We start from the raw sequence: 12,154 nt of genomic DNA on the forward strand, positions 1-12,154 counted from the left end.
AATGCTCCTTCGAATCGTGAAGTGAAGATAAGAAATGTACACAAATAAAGTGCCAACACATCCTAAGGAGTATCAAGGGCATTGCGACTTTTCTGTACTTCTAATGTATAACTGTCGTGACCTCGTAAATGATAGAGGCAACTGACGTAATTTTCAATTATCGGCATAAGACTCACGGTCAAAGAAGAAAAAAAATTTAGCTGGCAACATCTGAGAATTTTTCCCCGCCTTTCAACCGCACAAAAAGCGAATTTATAAGAAGTTGGGTTACACCTGAATTTAGCGAACACTTACTTTTACAGTCAAGAAAGAAATGTTGAGTTGTTCCCATCTCATCTTTTTCCATACTGCTTCTGTAGACGACGTTTGGTGGGATTCCCAACCTTACTGCGTAGACGCCAATAGGGCAATGACCTATTAAAAGCCTCAAAAAGGAAGGATCTAGGAAGAGGCTAATCTTATAGAGTGTAAAGAGATCGCTAGATCTCTTGCAATTGATCTTGGGCCTAATGTCTTTGGCGACAGCACATGTATCGATTATGGCTACAAGCGAAGCCCAGCTATCTAGTCGTAGAACACAAGAGGATCCGGAGCATACCCTCGATGCTATTCATAGCGAAGTTAGGCACGCTTTGACCTGCCCTGAACGCACTGTTAAAGAGTTCAATGCTGGTATCGCCGCGCTGCTATCTGAATGGATGGTCACTTCTCTGAAAGCGGCTGCATCCCGGAGCAGTTAATCTATTGCTACCTTAATAGATGCAACATCAGCCTGGAAGACAAAATCAGAAGTATTTTTTTTTTATTTAAACTAAGTACAGTCGCTTTGGGATTTCTGTACGGTAAAAGCAGTAAGTCATGAAACTTTTTCCATAGCTTTAAGGATATTAATAGAATTTTTTGTAGATCATATTGTTTGCACACAATTCAAAATTATTGGTGGTAGAATTAAAAAAAGAAAAGGAAAAATTTTTTCGATAAAAAGACAGTTCCTTGAATATACATATTTATTAGTTCATGTGCCTTTTGATAATTTCAGCATGACTCCCTTCACGTATATTTTAAGATTTTAAGAAAGTTTTGACGTTTATGCGTCAGTGGCTTTTAAGACAATTAAATTGGAATGAAATTCTCGAATCTTACTTAGAAAAGCTAAGATTCAGTTAATACGAGAGTGTAAAAATAACAAATACTTGCTTTACGATAGTTCAGCTCTGAAACGGAAGGTTTTAAAAATAAAGTCAAAGGAAATCAATTTTGATCTCTCTACAATAAATAAATCTATATTTGACAGCTGACCCAGTTAAGAAGCACTGACAAACTATTTTGTTACTGGATACCTTGAGACGACAAAAACCAAATAGAAAATAAAGACTGCCTAAAAAACTTTGTTGAGCGTGTAATATTTTAAAATGCGAAAAGAACTTGAATACTGATTGATATGTTAATTAAGTGCAATTGCAGCACATTAAGCTCAAACAAAGGAAAATCACCATACTTTGCTGTGATTGAATTTGTTATTGATTTGACCGTTATTTTTTTCTAATCATTAAAACAAACATCAACTCAGTTATGAAGTTTTATGACCGACACTCAAATTTTGAAAACAACAATAAGTGTGTACAAGTGTAGCGAAAAGCCTTGCCGCAGGCAGCCGAACTTCCGATCGACCCCGCACGCATAATGGACGCGACAATTCGCTGACTACGAGTAATTGTTTTGACCTTTAGACGATTGTTTGACACCGAATATCTCACACAATGGTTTCGTATTGGATGTTGAATGTTCGCTGCTCATTGTTGAGCTGTCAAGTTGCTGAGTTATGTTGACGTTAAGAAGTTGACTACGTTTAGTTGCGTTACGCTTGGGTTCACTTTGTCTTCATACACTTTGTTCGACAACATTAATCTAATTAACAATGTTGTCAACAATAATAAGAGCATTAAGAATAAAAAATAAGAGTAATGTAGGTAAGTACTTCATCTAATCGAAGATTGCCTGTAATTATATTTTAGCTCGTAACATTTGGTGCATGATCGCTCTCAACGCGTGCATACTTCTGTTATTAAATACCAACAAATATATACAGTTGTGCGCAAAATAATGAGATTATATTTGGCTGTATAATTTTTCACGATCACATTTCAATTATGGGGTACAATAGCAGACAATAAAATAGAAACACAATTTTTATTCTTCACATCATCTTTTTTATTCAGCCTCTACAAATGCCATCTGATAATATACCCAACCTTACAATATGAACTCTTGAGGGCCAAGAGATCACTAGATTTCCTGCGATCGATCTTTAGCAAGAAGGCTTTTGCGTCAGCGCATGACCTTTTCTAAAGCCCGCCACCACATAAAGACTCCATAGAACATAATGGGCTTAATTATTTTGGCGTTGACCCTGAGAACCACTTTCGCTGAGAGGCCTCACCTTTTGCCAATTGCTCTTCCACATCAGTATAAAGTAGTCGATGATTTTTCTGTTCTCTCTTCGATATTCGGCTTCCATGAAAGCTTCGTATCCAGGATGAGCAGTCGGATGTCTTCCTTTTGGGGCAGCGGTGAAACGGGTATCTTATATTTTCCAGTAAATTAAACTAGGACGATGATGAGACTCCTACCGACCTTTCAATTTGTTATGACGCTGAGATATCCTCACGGCAACTCATACACGATACTCAAGAACGTTCCTTTGACCATGAGTGTCTGCATTGGCAATCAATCGGCTTTTTAAGCAGGTCATTAACGACCAGGATTTGCAGGAGAGTAGAGAGAACTCCATCTGTTAGGGATCCCCTACTCACACTTCGTCGAGCGCTATCCCGTTTCAATCACTCTGGTGCACAGAAGACTGCGTATGAGATGTTTGAGGTTTGATTCAACCCCAAGAAAGTTCAGAGCAGTACGGCTGCTTCCGGCAGAACGTTATTGAAAGCTTCCTCAATATCAAGGAAAGTCCCAACAGTGAAATTCTTAATCCTAGTAGTTTCCTCAAGCCATGACACGTTAGTATGCAGAGCAGTATCCACTGACTTGCCTTTACAATAGGCATGTTGCGCTCCTAGATAGTCCCCGGAATGTGCCTTCTTATGTATCAGTTTATCCAGAGTTTTTAGTAAGAAGGAAGAGAGTCGAATGGTCCTAAAGTCCTTATAGTATATCGTACCTGTTCATCTATTGCAATTGTCCATTCTTCTAATTGAAGGCGTTAAGGATCAAGGGACATATGGCAAAATATACATACGTATTATGGTTGATATAAATATACCAACAAAATAATGAACCTATGCATTCGAGCAAAAGAGAAAAGAAGTTATTTAGTTCTCTTTCCTCAACCCATTAAAAAACGTGAGGATCGAGATCAAAGAGTGTTGCTGAACGAAGACAAAATAATTTCAGAGTTTTGTGAAAGGTGGTGTAAGAGATTTGGGAAGGAATATCATTTTTATTGCAGGATCTGGACTCTATTTCTCAGTGTTGCCTTTTTATTATTCTGTAAAGCTTTCAAAGTGAAAGAAAGAAAGGATCTTGTTCTACATAATGTACTGCTATGTTTAAGTGGAACTAGTTTTTCAGTCAGTGTGATACAACATTTTGTTTACATTTAATTGATATATTTTATTATGGAAATACATATTAACACATCTTTAGAGAATATGGGAAAAAATTGTTTTTGTTATAGAAGGAAAAAAAGTTTCGTTATGTTTGGCTGGACACGTCTACTTTTTTGTGGGCAACTGTATGTACTAATGTAGAAGTAAGCATAGACTAATTCGTACATTTAGTTGACAATTAAAAATCCGACTTAAAGGTTATAGTAATGAAAAAAGTAATCATTAAACTCTTAAAACCGGAAATTGTGAGAATTTATGATTCCTACACGAAAATTAATTGTGCAAACCCATTTCAACTCCACTTTTAATGCTCCACATATATTATGTTTCGAATGAGTTACTACTAGAAAAAATGACTTCGTTGAAGTGTATATCGACCGGCGTAATAAAACAGTTGCCGGCACATGCAAGTTGACGGCCGTTCAATGGAGTAGAATACGCCTGGTCCGGGGGTTCAAAGAACGATCTCACTTTTACGACCAATGAGTTATGATTTGCCTGTAAAATTAACGAGTTAAACTAAAAGTACAAATAATATAGTACATTAAACGAATTGGCTACACCCCGGTGTGCGCTGTGTTTGAGTTATGTTTATAATTAAGCGCTTCACTTGCCACGTGTGTACATGGTGGCTCAGATACTAGCTAGTTAATAAATTATTAAACTCAGCTAATGAGTATAATTTAACTTCGAAGTAATTTCTCTTCTAAAATTCTTGATAACCAGTGCTCATATTGTAATAATAGTTTCATTATTTTACTTTTTTAAATATATAAACATAATGTACTCTTTCTCCTTTCCTTATTACCAGTTAAAAAAAATAATGTTTTTTTCCATTATTAATATTAATTGCATCACGACGACGACATAATTCTCTTTAAGCCTTACGTTTTTAAAATAAAACTTCGGCTATAACGAAGCTATAATACTCTTCAATGGGCATTTTTCTAGCAATTAGGATATAAAAGGAGTGTTATCTTGTTAGTTTTTGATAGCTATATGATATAGTGGTCCATTAAAATTTCAAATAGATATCTCAAACACCAGCGGACTAGTATAAGTGTATACAAACCCGTCTACACTCTACGAAAAATAGTCGACATCACGAAGATACCGGGCAAAGAAATGAAATATCGGAGACCACTTATCGTATATATCAACTCAAGTAGTCGCAATTGATTTCATGAGCTCTGATCTTCCACCCATCCATCTGCGGAGCTAGCTTTCTATATTAGGTTGGTAAAGCAATTGCTTGGAGTGAGATGCGGGACGAGCTGTTGCCATATTTTGCCAGCTAAAAGATTTGTTTGTATTCTTAATCCTAGATTAAACTATGTCAAATTTAGGATATATGGATGCGACATCAAACTAAAATATCTGCTGTATTTTACTGTTGACTGCTATTAGATATTTTTAAAATCTAATCCTTTTAAAGGAGAACAACTTTCTTTACAATTTTAATTTAATACTACCGACTTTGGTGTTGATGGGCACTGAGTCCCATACGTAATCCAATAAACAAACCACATAATTTTCCCAGTGAACTCTTGTGTCTTTTTACGATTTTCATTTGGTTCAAGGGCGCAGTCTATTCATGTTTTGTCCGTAAAATGACTTACACAGTTGAAGTAAAAATGTGTGCCGTATTACTATTGAACAAGTTGCTCTGAATCAGAATCGGTTTTTGATCGACAGTAAGCTCGCCTGAAAGTGTCTTTACGCAGAACTTGCGCAAATCTAAATATTCTTGAATCATTGCTTCAAAATGGTATCTATCTCGATCAGCATTATTTCTCGAACATCGGACAATTTTCGTAGAGATTTAGACTCTAACAGGATTAATTTATGCTTTTGAGTGGACAATGTTGATTATCGCTTAATATGAAATTATGAACTAATATCAAATCAAATGAAAGTATTAAATATTAGAAATTAAATTAAATAGGAATCTTGAATAATATATGAAAGCATATTTCCAGTCTTTCAATGAAAGGTTTCACTAGAACTTGGCTTTTAATTGCTTGTTATACCCAGCACATTCAAAAGGCTACATACCGATCTCATATTTTGCACCTTTGTTCACCAAGAATCTGCTCATTTGCCTGAAAGACTTAAGATACTTTAACGAATTTTTGGTTATTGCTTGAGCCAAAGGCGCAGTCTACGCAGAAATTGTGTAGATCCGACTACAATAGCATATAGCTGGCCTACAAATTAAAGGATTGTTTCTTATACTGAAAAGTTGTTTATTTGACAAGATGTATTTAAAAAATTTGGTATGGAGTATTACCCAAAGTAATGATCTGACCTCCAAGAAAGTTATTCATATACATCTACTGCGACATTCTGTTGCCATACAAAAACCGACCGAACATAAAAGTAAAGTAAGAATTTTTTTTTACTTATCAAGAGTAGTACAGTTTCTTCAACATTGCATATACGGTTATATCGAGCGTATTGTGTGAAGGATTAAAGTCCATCGTCGCCTGGAAAATCAACAACTGAGTAGAGATTCGTATTCACTATGCGTCAAAACTTCGAAAAGGGACGTGAAAAGAGCAAGGACACACACCTTGTCTATTTTGAAGCTCATTTTGACAGTACGAAAAGAAGCTGCCTTTATGCCGCAATCTCTCAATTTTGTATCACCGCAAAACTAATACGGCTGTGTAAGCTGACGTTGACCAGCACCAAAAGCTCCGTCAGAATCGGGTAGAACCTCTCCGAGCCATTCAATAAAAAACGAGGTTTCAGACAAAGGAAACTACGTATTATGTGACTTCTTCAATCTACTCTTAGGGAAACTAATTCGAGCTACAGATCTGAATAGAGAAGTCACAACCTTTAATAAGAGTGTAGAGCTCTTGGCATACGCCGATGATATTCATATCATTACCCTCAATATCCGCGCTGTTAGTTCTGCTTTCTCCAAACTCGATATGGAAACGAAGCAAATGGATTTGGTAGTGAACGATCACAAGACGAAATATCTCCTGTCATCAAACAAACAGTCGTCGCACTCGCGACTTGGCTTCCACATCGCTGTTACAGTCCTAACTTCGAAGGCGTAGATAATTCCGTCTATCTTAGAACCAGCATAAACATCAACAACAATGTCAGTCTCGATTACCAACACAGAATAACTCTTGCCAGCTGGTGCTACTTCGAACTGAGTAGGCAATGGAGAAGTAAAGTCCTCCCTCGTCGAACAAAGACCAAACTCTACAAGTCAATCATCATCCCCGACACTATATGGTGCAGAGGCATAACAACATCTGATGAGTTGGTTTTACGAGTTTTCGAGAGAAAAGTGCAACGACGCCGTACCCGCTGAGAAAGTACTTAAATATAGCCACATTTCGCAGTTATTTACATCAGGTATGCATTCGTCAATGCTAATTATCATTCCCAATCAAGTGTTGAAGTGGAAATGTTGAAAACAAATTATTATATTTTGTATGCATACATTGTTTTTATTAAATATAATGCGAAGAAGATTGTATGCCCCAGTTTTATTGAAAAATCATAGATCACTCAACTCCATAGAAGGATGATTCAACATCGACATAACATATACATTGAAAAGCCTTATATGGCTTCGCTTTGTTCGCCAGAAACGCTGCTGTTATAAACATTCAAGGGCGATAAAATGTCAATTATTTTATATAAGCTAATACGTGTTCCAGTTTAAGTATGCTTAAGTGACCAATAAAACTTGTATATATTATGTTAAACGCTAGCATATGATTTATTGCAACCTTCAAACTGTTAAAAACAGTTGCTACTTTTTTCCAAAAAATCTACCGCATATGCAAATGCATGCATCAACAGACTTTCATTGTGTGCGCATGCCATAAATGCGAAGTTAAACACTTCCGATTCGATGTCTTTATTTTTATTGCAGAAAATGGTGTTGTAAAACAACCAATGCAAGTCAACTTTTTTTGCGGCAGCAAACAGTCGCAACACTACAACCATCACAGCGGCCACTGCTGATTAGTGAGTTCGCAAAACAACAGACAGTTAATTTTTCAATTTTCAGCTGAAAATAAACTCAACGAAACTTTAAACTTGTCTGCAACCAGAAAAAAAGACACGTAACTTAGTGGAAAAAATGAGAAAATCGCAAGCAAATGAGGTCTTATCAAAGTATAATTCTGCTGCATGTGTGTTAATCTGTGTTGTTAAGTATTCAAATGTGGCAATGTGTGCGCATGCATCTAAACGCGGTGTCAGATCGGCGCTGAAGGATAACCACTTTGCGATACATTCGCTTGCAGCAGCAACGCCGTTACGCGGTTGTCGACCATAGCAGCGCAGCGCCGAACGAACAAGTCGTTATTGTTTTTTTTTTATTTTTTATTTTTTTTTGGTGTACGCTTGCGTGTGTGTGTTTGTGTGGACTATGAGCTTTACAGACCAATTGTTGTTCTATTTTTGCCGTTGATTTTTGATAGTTTGGCAATAAACCCAAATACATGGAAAATTAACAAATTACGTATACGCCACTCCGAGCGGCCTGCAGCGGGCTGATGCAGCGTTTGGCGTTGAGATTGCCTGTATGCCTGACTGCAGCGGCGTTGCGCAAATGTCTGCGAAACAGGCTTTAAATTGGCGGAGTTTGCAAAAACAAAAAAAAAAAAAAAAAAAAAAAAAAAAAAAAAAAAAAAAAAAAAAAAAAAAAAAAAAAAAAAAAAAAAAAAAAAAAAAACCATTTGTGTACAGTGGCCGACTGCATTAAACAAGCCATAGTGGCAAAAATCAAACCCAAACCATTGCTTTTGCGTTTACCATGCGGCTGCATGTTGCTGCAATTCAGATTAAGGTGAATTAGATTGTGACACCGCTACCGCTAGCGTACTCATGTATGGCGCGACTAACACGCAAACGTACACACGCACTTTGCTCATTCAAATGAGACGCATTTGTGCAAATTAAACCGTTTCGCCGCTTCGTTGTTGCCATGGCACAATGTGCAAATTGTCGAAAAATAGTTGCAAAAACAATAAAAGAAACACATAAATGCATTATCTTATCCATTGGTTTGAGATAGGAACCACAAAGTTGTGGAAAGACCTAACGCATGCGAAGATTTAGCTATTGAAAAGAAGTCACTCTCGAACCTACACGATGCTTACAGACATACATATGTACATGTATGGTGTTATTGATTTGGCTGTGTGACGCTTAGGTTAACTGCTTTCATGTYGTTGTTGTTTTTTACTTTTTTGTTCAGGCCGTTTGGTGTACGTGGCGTCTGTGTAACCTTAACCTACGTGCCTGGTGTGATAGTGTAGAGTGCACCTGCATCCAGTCATGCATAAAATATAAATATCTTATATAATAATAGATAATACTGTATGTAACAGGGTGCTTTCATATTGCTTTAAATACAACTTGAATGATATATTTCCTTGCTCGAAACAATAGTATTTCTGTTTGCGCTACTACAAATATAGCATAGTCTACGGTTTGTTCGATATACCTATTCCAATCTGCCCAATTTCTTTAACCTAACTATAAAATATGCTTTTTGGATATTCAAACAGGCCTTCATGGCTGAGGAGGTTACTTACTCGACTCAATTTTCCACTTGGCGATTGACTTTTTCAAATATGGTAACATGTAAAATAAGGGTAATGAGATTACGCTTAGGGAGCACACCTAGTGTTTCAGTTTAAAAAAACGTCGATATTTGGAATTTAAAGAAAACAATTAAGGAAGGGCTAAGTTCGGGTCTAACCGAAGATTTTATACTATTGCAACTAACAATCAAAGCTCGGTAAATATCTTACCAACAGATGCTACTTCGGACTAAGTAGGCAATTGAGAAGTACAATCCTCTCTCGCCGAACGGAAACCAAATTCTATAAGTCACTCATCATTCCCGTATTGCTTAATTGTGCAGAGGCATGGAATGTACGAAAACATTCCAGCTTTGAAAGTATTCCAAGCAGTGCCCGCCAGGAGAAGCAGAGGAAGAAGAAGACCTTAACTACGTTTTAAAGACCAGGAGGAGAAGGACCTGTCTTCGCTAGGTTTGGATCCAAGTACATACATATAGACCAATCCAGCGGTAAATCACATAATTTTTAAGAAAACTTGTACATTTAAAGTCATATGGAAAGATACACTGTTATGAGTAAGATACAATCTCTCATTTTCATTGGSATAACTAACATTTTGGCCGATATATGCGGTATAAAGTCACACAGAAGTTTGAAAATCTTTATATTAAGCCCCCGTACTAAGAAAAGTATTGACTTGATTCAAACCATTTTTGACACACAAACATACTATCACCAGGAAATTATTCTACATTTTAAGTATTTATCTCACACTCAATTATATCTCGGTACCTAGAGGCTTGAATAATTTTGATTCGATTTACGCGATTTTTAGTCGTAAAGTGGGACATCTCAAATGCTATAATCGTGCGAAGTTTCATGCGGATACACTATTTCATTTTTGATTTGTGTGCTGGAAAGTGAAAGTTTCAAATGGAATTTTAAATTGTATTATATTGGAAGTAGGCGTGGCTGTAGTCCGATTTCGCCTATTTTAATACCTTCGCATAGAAATGTCAGTGAAATATCATGTACAAAATTTTCTTGTTATTGCACCTTTAGGTGAGAGGTGCCACGTTTGCGTCTAATTTTTACGCCGGCTCCTATAAAGCCTTATCAAATAATCTCGAAGATAAAATTTTACTACACTTTCTCTGTCTTAATTTTGTGCTTGGTTATGGCACATCAGCTATAATTTTTGGTTAATGAGGTTTTGTGAGCTTGACAGTGGTATGATTACGCCTATCTACGATCTCAATATTTTTTACCAAGGAAAGGCCAGGTATTTCATCAAGATATCTCAGTATAAACGTTTTCATTAGACTCGAAGATATTCTCCGTACAATGACACAGGAGCAAAAAAAAAAAATAAAATAAAATAAAAAATAAATGGATACTAAATTGGTATATTGGCAGTGTTTATAAAAAAAAGTTTAATTTGACTCCAAATTTTTATTGCTTTTACTCTGCCAAAATAGGATTTTTAATCAAATTAAAAAATAGATCGGACTATTTATCTTCGAATTTCAGCAAATTTGAAAAATGTTATTTTAAATATTCTTTAAAAAGGGCACCCTATAAATGGCTGTAACTCAAAACCTATTTCAAATATGGATTTAAAATATTAATAGAATTACATTTTTAGGGGTACAAAGTATCGATATATAAAAAAACAAAAAATAATCTTTTTTTTTTTTATTTTACCTAGTGTGGTCGTCAAACACACTACCAATCCGTGAAACTAAGAACTAATCGAATTGTCCTTGTAAGTGAGGGCAAAATATCTAGCTATATATGTTTTATTATAAATTATAATTAAAAGCAATTATTGTCGGAGGTTAGGTCGTTAGTTTCTGAAACCGAAACATCAAATGTGTGACGCAGGCATTCTTTTATATAAAATTTTTTGTGGAAAAAACCAATATAGCATTGTGCTAAAATCAATATATATATTTAATTAAATGCGCTAGAATGACACTGGTAAATTCCCGAAGATGCTACATATTAACTAATAAGCAAGAAAAATTGAGTGCATGACCGTTACTGTAATGATTCAGATTAAATTTTCAGTCAAAAATAGTTAACATTTATATAAGTAATTACTAATACATATATTGCTTTATTTAAAGCTTTTTGGAAATAAATTGTTGTAAAAAGAATCACTAACCAACAGTCAGACGAAGGAATAAACGCCAAAAGAACTAGCAAATATTTACTCGAAACATCTGTTTAACCTTATCTTGATCTTACAATAGACTTAACAGGTTTGTTATCTCCTCATCGTCCCTTAAGTAGCCAAGGAAGATTTCCATTCCTGTAATTACATATATTTTGGAGCTAACGCACTCAACAAGGCTCTTCGTAATTTTGTAACGGGTGATCCAAGTACCTCTACTTCTTTAATTTTTATAATATAGTAGAAAGAAAAGAAAAATATGTAATTCTGTGACAAGGAATGAGTTACAGCACAAGAGAACGGGGACTTGCAAAATCAAGCTTTCAGTTTGTAGATTCAAGGTAATAGTAGGACTAGTAGCCATGTTCTTGAGTACGCCTTTAAAGTTCCGGTGAAAAAGTCGGGTGATTAATGATTGGGCAACTATTTCACCACTAACTTTATCAAGTGCTAGAATAAGGTTATTTCTTCTAAAGAGATTGAGAGATCAACTATTAATAATCATGAAAGATGTATGAAGGTTAACGTTATATTTCCCATATTGAAATTTATTGTTGATTCTAATAAAACGTATATTTATTCATTTAAGGTGTATTACACATCACACCTTGGTACGGCCCGCTGGAGCATTATTTCTTAAACTATAATACAATATTTTTTAATATTTTATTTTTATTACCATATGTACGATGTGGGCGCTGATAGTTATACGTTTTTTTTTAGAGGAAGAATTGAGTGAGTTGGTAAATTGCTAACTATCACCGATCGCATCTACACCTTTGTAAAAA

Source organism: Bactrocera latifrons, unplaced genomic scaffold (genome assembly GCF_001853355.1).
Source record: "Bactrocera latifrons isolate USDA-ARS-PBARC rearing strain unplaced genomic scaffold, ASM185335v1 scaffold_0, whole genome shotgun sequence".
Lineage (NCBI taxonomy): Eukaryota > Metazoa > Arthropoda > Insecta > Diptera > Tephritidae > Bactrocera > Bactrocera latifrons.